This window comes from Alosa sapidissima, chromosome 2, assembly GCF_018492685.1.
Source record: "Alosa sapidissima isolate fAloSap1 chromosome 2, fAloSap1.pri, whole genome shotgun sequence".
In the NCBI taxonomy this organism is placed as follows: Eukaryota; Metazoa; Chordata; class Actinopteri; order Clupeiformes; family Clupeidae; genus Alosa; species Alosa sapidissima.
Window position 1 is genome coordinate 15,508,572 of NC_055958.1, and position 10,000 is coordinate 15,518,571.

At 42.8% G+C, this 10,000-nt stretch overlaps 1 protein-coding gene across 1 annotated transcript in view; it reads right to left on the bottom strand.

The window, feature by feature from the left end:
- Positions 1–7,802: 7,802 nt before the first annotated feature.
- Positions 7,803–10,000, bottom strand: part of irs2b (insulin receptor substrate 2b) — a 17,803-nt gene continuing 15,605 nt past the window's right edge. The window contains exon 2 of the mRNA XM_042084654.1: positions 7,803–10,000. This exon is cut by the window's right edge and continues 655 nt beyond it. The gene's annotated coding sequence lies outside the window, so the exon portion shown is untranslated.

Consider the following 10,000-nt stretch of genomic DNA (forward strand, 5'->3'; position numbering starts at 1 on the left):
AGGGAGAGGGAGAGAGGGAGCAAGGGGAGTGAGAGAGGGGGGGGAGACAGGCAGGGCAAAAGCACTAGGAGAGAGAGAGATAGACAGAGAAAGTAGAGAAATAGAGAGAAACAGACAGGGAAAATCACTATGAGAGAGAAAAAGAGGGAGAGAGAGATAGATAGAAAGGGAGAGGAAGAGAATGAGATGGGGGGAGTGATAGAGAGATAGGAAGAGAACAGAAAAGGAGGGGAAGAGGGAGAGAGAGAGAGACTGAGAAAGAATGAGAATGAATTCCTCAGACGTGTCTGAGCATGGGGGTGCTGTGCAAGAGAGGGATGAGAAGGACAGGAGAAGAGTGGAGTGGAGGATAGGAGAAGAGAGGAGTGGAGGAGAGGAGAAGAGTGGAGTGGAGGATAGGAGAAGAGTGGAGTGGAGTGGAGGAGAAGAAAAGAGAAGAGAGGAGTGGAGGAGAAGAGAAGTAACAGGAGGCGAGGGAGGAGTGAGCAGCCGTGTGGGCTGTGGGCTCCCAGGAAGAGGTGGTGTCTCTGCAGTCACGCCACCACCCCTCCTGTCCAAGCTGCCCAGTTGGGAAACCACAGAGAATTTCTCAATAATGAAATGTATTTTCACAACTTGTTATACCCCACTCCCTCCCTCTCTCTCTCTCTCTCTCTCCCTTTCTCTCTCCATGTGTGTGTGTGGGTTGTTTTTGAGAGAGTGGGAAAGAAAGAGAAAGAGAAGAGGAGGATGTGTGGGTGTTTGATTTGCCTAAATTTCCCTGTAATGGATGACACATAGATTCTTATCACCCATTTGAGGCAATTAATCACAGAACACATGGATCTATTTGTAGGGATGTGTGTGTGTGTGTGTGTGTGTGTGTGTGTCTGTGTCTGTGTGTCTGTGTGTGTAGCCCAGGGCATTAACCTTATTATAGACTACTTGCTTGTTTTTCACAAACCCTTTACGTTGTTCAAGTGTGTGTGTGTGTGTGTGTGTGTGTGTGTGTGTGTGTGTGTGTGTGTGTGTGTGTGTGTGTGTGTGTGTGTGAAAGAGTGTTTGTTGTTCTGTTTTGATCCTTTAACTGAACCACAAATCCAGCTGTTGCAGGTGATTTTTCATCATATTTCTCTTGACACTCCTTAAGGTTCTCACGGTCCTGACTAGACGACCAAGTGAGTATAGCACACACACACACACACACACACACACACACACACAGGTGGAGGATCCTAGGTGAGTCACACCCTTTCCTGTTACTGATGATAGTCCTGGGAAAGAACAACAAAAGGAAGAGAGGGAAACAACGGAGAGAGAGAAAGAGAGAGAGAGAGAGGGAGAGAGAGAGAGAGAGAGAGGGAGAGGAGAGTGAAACAGCAAGAGGGGGAGGGAACGACAGTGATCTCACCTTTTGTCTCAATGCCAAGGTCCCTTAGTCATCCCAATGGACAGTCCTGTTCAGGTGTGCTCTGGGGAAAACAAGACAAACAGACAGAGAGAGAGGGAGAGATGGAGAGAGGGAGAGATGGAGAGAGAGAAATGAAAGGTAGACTTTGGTCAGATGTTTACATGTCTATCTCTGTGATTGCCTGACATGCTTTCGAGATGAGATGGAGTCTGGGAGTGTGTGTGTGTGTGTGTTTGTGTGTGTGTGTGTTTGTGTGTGTGTGTGTGTGTGTGTGTGTATGTGTGTGTCAATGTTTTTAAGGGTGATTAGCAGCACATGTCCATTTGGTCTTTGTGTGGCAAGTTTGAGCAGGTCAGACCCTTGAGGCTTGTGTGTGTGTGTGTGTGCATGTGTGTGTGTGTGTGTGTGTCTGTGTGTGTGTGTGAGAAAGAGGGAGAGAGAGAGAGAGAGGGAAAGAGAGAGATGCTTGCACGGTTCATACACTAAGGTTCACCCCAGTGTGTTTATTTGTGCCTATAATCCAGTGCCTATTTTCCACAGAGCCCCTTTACATTTTCTGCTCAGATGCAGAAGTTTGTGACAGGCTTCCTCAACCGCGTTTTTCTAACTTTCCTTTTTCGCACTTCCCTCTTTGCTCCATGCTGCAGTCTCTGTATTTCACAACGGCTTGAAGTCCAGCGCGGGTTGAATAAAATGATCTGAAACAGGATCCCTTTCTCCCCTCTGGAAATGTGCAGAGAAGTTTCCCTTGAACTAGTGTAAACACTCTTTTCCTTCACATCTGCACAGCACTATGGAGCTGGTGTCCAATGCCACTGATGCTATGGGCTGCCACGCTTATTTTTCAGGCACACCTCAGGCTTGTGTGTCGTTTTTGATCACAGCATGTGTCAAATGAATACATGTAAATCCATGTAAATGGAGACTGAGGCTGTGTGTGCTGTGTGTGAGGTAGAAAGGGGACTGAGGCTGTGCTGCGATTGGAGTATTTGGGGTGGCTGAGGTAATGGCGTGGCCTGTGGCTGACACTCACCTCGAGTGAACCTCCACTAGCTCAGCTGGCTCCCTTTGTGTGACTGGGGGCTCCCCTGCTGAAAGTCGACTCTTCAGTCCCAGCGGGGAGACACAGGGGGGGTCGTAGGCTCGTCTGGTAAGGGAAACATTTGGCCTTAACACACCACCACCACCACTACCCACCACCCCACCACCTTTCTTTGGAAAAAGCAGTCATTTAATAGTAGTCAGTAATTTTTTTGTCTTTGGCAAAATCAGCTTTTTCAAAACTCCATGTACATCTGGCGGTCATTGTATTTTTTTTTTCTTATTGGTCGTATAATACTGTATTCACAACAGCAAATTATTTGGGAAAATTACTGTTTTTGTTTTCAATATTGCTTACATGTTTACTGTGTATTTCAACTTCTCTCTATGTATGACTTTCACTCTTGTATGAAAATATACATAGAAGCCAATGAAAGAAGAAGAGCTTTAGGTTTTGAGCAACAGTGTGTACATGATTTATTCAAAATGTCATATTATGACAAAAGTATTTATACTGTGAGGCGAACGCTTGCTTTAGAGATGTGTTTATGACATTTTGAATGGTGCGTGTCATTTTGCTGGAGATTTGAGGCATTTTTATAAGTATAAGTATAAGTATATATACTCTTTTGATCCCGTGAGGGAAATTTTGGTCTCTGCATTTATCCCAATCAGTGAATTAGTGAAACACACTCAGCACACAGTGAACACACAGTGAGGTGAAGCACACACTAATCCTGACGCAGTGAGCTGCCTGCTACAGCAGCGCTCGGGGAGCAGTGAGGGGTTAGGTGCCTTGCTCAAGGGCACTTCAGCCGTTCCTACTGGTCGGGGTTCGAACCGGCAACCCTCCGGTTACAAGTCCGAAGTGCTAACCAGTAGGCCACGGCTGCAAAATGTAGTGTGTCACCAATTGTCAGACTTAACTCAAGCGGTTCTACTACTACACCTCTAACACCTGTATATATTATACACTATTAGATAACATGGCATTTTGGTTAAAAGCAGACCAAAGGTCAATTGTGATAGAAATGCTGTAACTTTAGGCTTAGGCCTACTCATTAAAATTAACAGAGAGCCGGAGGGTTACGGACTTGTAACCCTCCGGTTACAAGTCCGAAGCGCTAACCAGTAGCCTAGGCCACGGCTGCCGAATTGAAAGCTCTGTCAGTCAAATTCAATATCAAAATGTTTTACTGTGGCCTTTTATGACGTATGTATTGGCAGACAGCCCTGGTAACTTACCGTTGTCGTTGACACACCTGCTCGCTTGACTGCCACTGCAAAGTAGCCTGTGCATTGGCATTCTCCAGGCGTGTAGCCTGCGTGTCAGATAACCCTGACGTTTCTTGTATTGTCGTGCTGGCTGTCGGAATGATCAGCAGTACAAATAAGTTCGCTAAAATATTGGTGGGGACAATTTTGTCATCTTAAAATTTTGATTAGGACTAGTCCTTAGCGTCCCACCCTAAATCTACGCCCATGTTAATCACACTGAGAAAGAGCCCATATTAGTGGTTAAAGCTCTGCTCCACCCCTCTTGTCCTCTTCTCTCTTCTTTCTGTTTCACACACACACACACACACACACACACACACACACACACACACACATACACACACACAGTCGGGATTGTGTATACAGTATGCTGTATAAATGTCCCAAGCATGTACACACACACACACACACGCACACACACATATGATAGGTCTCGCCTCACCTATTCCTGGAGACATCCCATTACCTTCAATGCTTTTCACACAGACACTCTGCCATACTCCCTCAGAGAGAAAAGATCTCTCTCTCTCTCTCTCCCCCACACATACACTTCTACCATGTCAACATCACTGTATCAATCTATTCAGTTTTGCTTTTGTTTTACTTACAGTTAAATTAATTTTTTATCATATTGCTTTAAGCGATATACATGGGGCAACTTGTTGCAGGGCAACCACATAACCGGTTCCATGTGTTCCAATTGGATAATGAAGTTCTCAAGAAACTGTTGATTTAAGTTCTCAAGAAACTGTTGATTTAAGTTCTCAAGAAACTTGAGGTTGGTTTGTGTGAGCAACGTAAACATTACTCATCTTACATTGAAGGTTTGCTTGTGCAGTCAAGTCTTAGGCCTAGTCCACACGTACCAAACCGATCTTTTTTTCCTCCGTCTTCCCTGGAACCGTATCAAGAATATTTGTGTCAAAACGGATCCATCTCAACACGAATCAACATGTTACTTCATACCCCAGGCCTATAGGTGGCACTGTGTCTTTACAGAAATTCACCAAAACTTGCAAAACTTGCGCTTTAAAAACAGACAGAATAGGCTACGGCGAAATGGCTAGTGCAAGGAAACCAGAATTGTTTGTGTGGACTGATGGTGAACTGTCAACTGTAGTCAACTGTAAAACTAATAAACGTTATTTTACGGTTTGTGAAGGGTGCAGTCCCGTCCTTTATTTGGCTAACGCAGGTAGGCCTACTAATCACCTTTACTTTCTTTGGTTGTAGGATAGTCCGTGATTCACATTAGTTTTGGCTATCACCGCAATTAGGCTACTAAACGCAAGGCTTACCCAAGTTCTAGGCTATTCTGTCGCCACATTTATAATATTGCTATAAAACCTTCGTTAGTAACAGTCAATACTTTTGCCTGCATCAAATCGTGCATTCGCATTCAGTGTGCTACCATCGGCTTAACGTGAGTTCTAAGCGTCTTTGTATGCTTATATCTGATTTCACTCAACTGTGAATGCATGTATATATGTTGTAAGACATGTAAAATAAATGAATGACACTGGCCCTACGAACAAATTAATGTAGCCTAAACTTACACCGCACTTTCCTAATAACTTAAGTTCTCTCGCGTCACTGACAGTAGCTAGAATGCATAAAAAAACACCGGGAAAAACAGTGTTCAGTCCACCAAGTCATAAGCTATCGGCGCTGCGCAGCATCAGTTGTGATATTTATCTTAACGGAGTATAATCGTAGGTAATTTCATGTATGAAAACTAGTATTGTTAGGCAATACTATAAGTGCAAGTCCAGGGCAGCTGAGGTGGGGCGATGACATCATCGATACGCAAGCAGGATGTGCGGTTTCGCTGTCTAAACGAACTCAAACGGGCTACGGTTTCAGATTTCTCCACTCTGGGACCAGGTTTCAGAAAAGTGCGGTTTCGGGCAGTGCGTTTACAGGATTCGTTTGGACGCTCGGCCAAGACGAAGCAAAACCTCTGCGTTTAACCTAAAAAGCGTCTCTGTGTGGACAGGCCCTTAATGTGAACGAAAAAAGGTATCGCCCTTCTCCAGTAGGCCACCTGTTAGAATGCATCAGAATAAAGGAAATCACATCTACTCAGTTAAAAACATTCCTGGGGAGAACCCCCTGACCCCACGCTACTTTGTCCCACCCAGGTGTGAAATGTCTCCGACGTCCTTGCACACACACACACACACACACACACACACACACAGATACACACACAAAAAAATGTGTGGGGAAAACTCTTGATAACGCTTTCTATGAAGGTCATCACTATAATGACTCATGCATAGATTCATAACATGATAATTGTTATAATCATTTATAAACAACTTATAATCGTCATGGAAAGTGTTGCCAAAGGCTTTTCAGTGTGTGAGTGTATTTCTGTGTGTGTGTGTATTTCTGTTAGTTCTGGCTGCAGTCCTGTGTGTACACACAATGCGTTGTAATCCCTGGGTAAGCAGATGCAGTGTGCTCCTGGTTAAGTGTAACTCAGTCATTAGGATCCACTTTTGCCTCGATGCTCACATATACCTAAACTAGATAAGTGAAAGTGAAACTGGCTCTATATATAGCCTCTCTCTTTCTCTCTCTCTCTCTCTCTTTCTCCAAATGAATATTCAGTGTAATGGCCCAACCTAATCCTGTAAGAGCATCAACATGCCATGCATGCCTCCAATGTCCTCAACAGAGAATTGAGAGTTAGGGCATGGCTCTCTGTGTCCAAATATGACAGTGAAGACACACACACACACACACACACACACACACACACACACACACATACACACACACACACACACACACACACACACACACACACACACACACACACACACACACACTGCATAGAGATGAGACTAAAGGTGGAAGCAGCTTCTTTCTCCACCTGTTCCTTCCAGTCCTGTCAGACTGCTGTGGAGACCTGTGTGGGCGTTGCCGTCCTCCATTACCCTTTATTATTTACAGAGATCAATTAGCCACACTGAGCTGTGTGTGATCCACGGAGGGAGCAAGTGATGGATAGCACATCACAGCACAGTCTCATTTTGCCCTCACGAGCATCCTCAACTAATCCATGTAGAACCACACACAAAGAAACACACACACACACACACACACACACACAGAGAGAGAGAGAGAGAGACTCATCCCAAATCAGTTTGTATACAAAAAAGGAGTATTGTATATGAAATTCTCATATAGTTGTATACTATAAGTAAACTTAAATAAGCGTAATCATGATACACATACATTTAGTCCTGAAAAAGGAGGTCTGGTTGGGTGGCTGCTTTGATAAAAACCCAAAGAGCCAAAGTTTCACAGGTGCTTGTATTTTCCTACTTCATTTATATGAATGCGTTTGTTCACTGGCACATAATGCTTTATAAACTCATTATACTGCTAAGACAGTCAAAGCTGAAACAGCTGAAAATGTGCGCTTTTTCATTGCATGTTTTGTTTTGTTCCGTTTATGTCTGTTCCTGACCCCCCTCCCTCTCCTCCCCCAGCGTCATTCCAGCCTTAATTACCATTTTAATTAGCATGCATGTGAGAATATATAGTCTATCCACATATGGCCAAGGGCGTAAAATAATAATCTCATTAGGCAATTATGTATTGGGCAGTAGTCTGGGAGACCATTCAGATCAGCCTGTCTGATTGCAGGGATGGGGGGGGGGGGGGGGGGGGGGGGCTGACCTTTGCAGTGTCATCAAGCTGGGCTTCTAATGTTGTGTTTGTTGGAAATGTGGATTAAGCTCTTAAATGTCATCTGTCTGTGAAACGCAGGCAGCTTCCGCGCCACTCAAATCAGACACAGGCTGGGAGTGAGAGCAGACAAAGGAGAGAAGTCACCGGCACCTGAGACTAGAAGGAGTGAGGCTTACTCTAGAGTGGCCTGGAGAGAAGGCGTTAGGACTCATTGTTGCGATGTGTAAGTGTGTGTGTGTTTGTGTGGTGTGTGTGTGTGGGGGGGGGGGGGGGGGGGTGGTACAGGGGGGTCATGTATGAAGACATCTGTTGTCTGCAGTGGGGAGGGAAAGAGGTCAACCCCTCTGGAGGCCAAGACAGAACACTCAAGAGAGAAAGATTTGTGGAATTTCTTAAATAATGTTACTTTTTATTGCATGTGACTAATTCAGAATCAATACAGATCTAAAGCAGGACTACTTACACTAGGGCAGGGTTTTAAATTATCCTTAGTAGCTTCACAATGCAAAAGTAATATGACATATGTACAATGGAAGACACAGCATGATCAGTCAGGCCTCAAAAAGTATTCAACCGTTATGATACTGAAAAAAAATATTACGTACAGAATCAGAATGAAAACACTGATAAAATCACTGTTAGAATCCAATAGCAAAAAAGAACACAAAATACACTTTTCTCTCTCAAAGTTGGCAGAAAAAATGTGCACGGCAAAACAAAAAAAAAAAAGTTTAGGCTTCAACAGGTTAACACACATTTCTTTAGACATTTGTTTTTTTTTTTACTGTAAACTAATCTTTTTTAAAAAAGTGTAAATATTGCATACGCCATTGGTGGACTACACCTATGTAGCAAGATTTACGTGTTCATCGTATTAATACGTGAAAATGTACCTCCTTTTTTCAATGTTACAGCATTATAAAATATTTTTCATAGTGGCATTTATCGTACAAAGCTAAAAAAACATACCATACCAAACCAAATTAGGGTCTGGTGAGTACCTTCATTAGTGCTTTAGTTGTTTGAGGGGAATTCATTCATTCATTCAAACATTTATATACAAAAAAGACATAAGTTATTATCTTTTAACTTAAAACACTCAAAAAATCGTGACAACTTTTCAGTTGCATTCTCTGTACTGTACAATATATACAAGTTTTAGGCAAACGTTACATGAAAAACACAAACTGGTGTGTCAGAAGCGTTGTCATTTTGAAGAATTGTTAAAAAATATTTGTTGATGATGTTTCAGTGGGTTTTGTCTATTTAGTTTTGTTTCATGTCTGTTCTGTTTTTGTCTTTGTGTTCATCACGTTTTGTCCATTTGTCTCTGGTGGAGCTGGCAGAAAAGCTCTACATTCAAATCTGTCTTGTGTTTTACAATCTACGGAGTTTGTAAGTGCAAGACCAAGCATTGTTTTTTTTTTTTTTTCTGTGTGTGTATTTTTGTTTGTTTTCAGATGAGTCAGTCCCTGTTTTTCAAGACATCTTGTCAGAGGGGGAGCAGCAGTGGTGTTTTTCAAGCCTCAGAAAAAAAGAATCCCTGAAGTCTGTGTGAGGGTTTATGTGTGTGTTTGTGTTTGTGTGTGAGATAGTGACAGAGAATGAAAGAGTGAGTTTCTACCCATCATCATTCAGCGTCTTGACCACCGCGGGTGTTGGGGGCAGACGCCGCCTCGAGGCCTGGAGGGTCTCCAGAAGATGAGGAATCATGGGTAGAAATCACCAGAGGGTTGGGTTTGGACAGGTGGGTGCATTTTTGCAGATCAAGGTTATAAGGTTACAGTCTAAAGTGTCCAGATGTGCCTATAGGCAGGCTGCTGCAGACTGGCCCTGGTGAAGGTGTACACACAGGTCAGTTGCTAAAGCAAACTGGAAAGAGCTGATGTTTTTCTCTGAGTGTTGACACCTTCTCTACAGCTGCTTCCTCGGCATGAGTAAACCGATGAGCCAAGCGCTACCTATATTCCTTTCGTGACCTTTGAGAGTGGTGATAAATATTACTATACTTTAAAAAAATCATATAAATATCTTGTGTATTTTTTTTAAATTACAATAACAATAATTATAGTTATATAAGAAATCTTTGATCACAGCCGAAGTCCACTTTTGCTATATGTAGAAATATATCTGGAGGTGCTGGGTTCAACTATAGGTACGTGACATTCCGTTTCTATGACAAATGGCATATCTTTGCAAGTATGTGTATGTGTTTGTCTAGGTCCATAAGAAACATCTTCAAGAGAAAAAACAAACAAACACTATTTTACAGAAGAGTTGATAAGGCTTTGGATTGGTGTTTTAGGAAAAAAGAAAGAAACCTAAAAGAAACATTCACCTCTGAAAATAAATTAGTTATATTTTTCCAATATATACTCTTTTTTCTCATATACGAGTTATAACCTGGCTCACTCTGAGGTAGGGTTTTCAAGCAACTGCTTACTGAATTTGTTGGGGGTATTATTATATTAAATAGATAGATAGATAGATAGATAGATAGATAGATAGACAGATAGATAGACAGATAGACAGACAGATAGACAGATGTATCTGAAATGTCACCTCAGTTGCAGTGCTGTGACCACA